Source organism: Antechinus flavipes, chromosome 3 (genome assembly GCF_016432865.1).
Source record: "Antechinus flavipes isolate AdamAnt ecotype Samford, QLD, Australia chromosome 3, AdamAnt_v2, whole genome shotgun sequence".
Classification (NCBI taxonomy): domain Eukaryota; kingdom Metazoa; phylum Chordata; class Mammalia; order Dasyuromorphia; family Dasyuridae; genus Antechinus; species Antechinus flavipes.
The window spans coordinates 116,977,378-116,978,560 of record NC_067400.1 but is presented as its reverse complement, the minus strand read 5'-3'; positions in this window follow the sequence as shown (position 1 = coordinate 116,978,560).

The window sequence follows — 1,183 nt, the reverse complement described above, 5'->3', positions numbered from 1 at the left end:
CCTGCCTTTCCCAATGTATTCTTTTTTTCCTTCTCCCTCCCAGAAAGTTAACCCTTAAAACAAAGAATAAGCACAAAGAAGATGGTGGGTGGGAAAGCAGTTCAGTAAAACTAACAAAACACTCAAAATATCTGAAGTGAGTAGTATTCCACATCCATAATAGTCCAACTTCAAAGAAGTTGGATGAGGTGACTTCTGATGACTTCTATCTTTGGGACTAAATCTGGTCATTCTAATTTTGCACCACTTGCTTTTGATTATTTTCTGATTATTCTTTCCCTTTCCATTGTAGTTGTATATAGTATGCTTTTTCCTGCTTGCTTCACTTTGTATCAGTTTATGTATTTTCCCATGCTTTTCTATAGTCATCATTTCTTATAGTTTAGCAATACTCTTTTTCATAGGCCATAACTGATTTTGTCATTTAGAGACATCAGTTTTATTTTTAGTTCTTTGACACTAATGAAAAGTAATGCTGCAAATAATTTGATTAGAAAAATTTACAAAATACTGATTTTTTAAAAGAAAATTTGTTCTGTCATATTCTTAAATTGTAAAGTTATATGAGTTAATTTGCTTTTTTCATTTGTTTAAGGGTTTTTTTTTTGTTGTTGTTGTTGCCAGTTTAGTGTAAATCAACACTGCTTCTGCAATTAACTTTGCTTAAACTTAGGAAACTTTTCCTATCGACTCTTCCCACTCCTGCTCCTGACTGCCCATTCTTTCCCTAGTTCCAAGGTTTAACTTTATTCATGTATTGCTTTCATTATGTGTTTTCTCTTATGTCCCTTCCCTTATCCCTTTCAGTCAAGTGGATAGTTAAAAATCTCCCTCTCCTAACTTCTTTTTTCTGGGATTTTTTCCCTAACTTTTCTTTCCTTTGATATGTTCTGAAATTGTATTATTTGAATTGTGGTCTATACTAAGATTTATTCATTTCTGTTCTCCAGATGATTGCATATCTGAAATAAGTGAATGAGGCTTAAGCTTGTTAATTATCTTTGTAAATTTTGCTCCATCAATTCTCATTTCTACTTCAATTTTAGGAGTATCAAATTAAGAGGAAAGTAATGTTGGGTAGCACTAGTCCCATGTACTGTCAATTTGAAACAATCTAATTTGTGCAATCTAATTTTGCCCTGTCTTTTTCATGATCTTTCCACACAAATTCCATCCCAGCTAG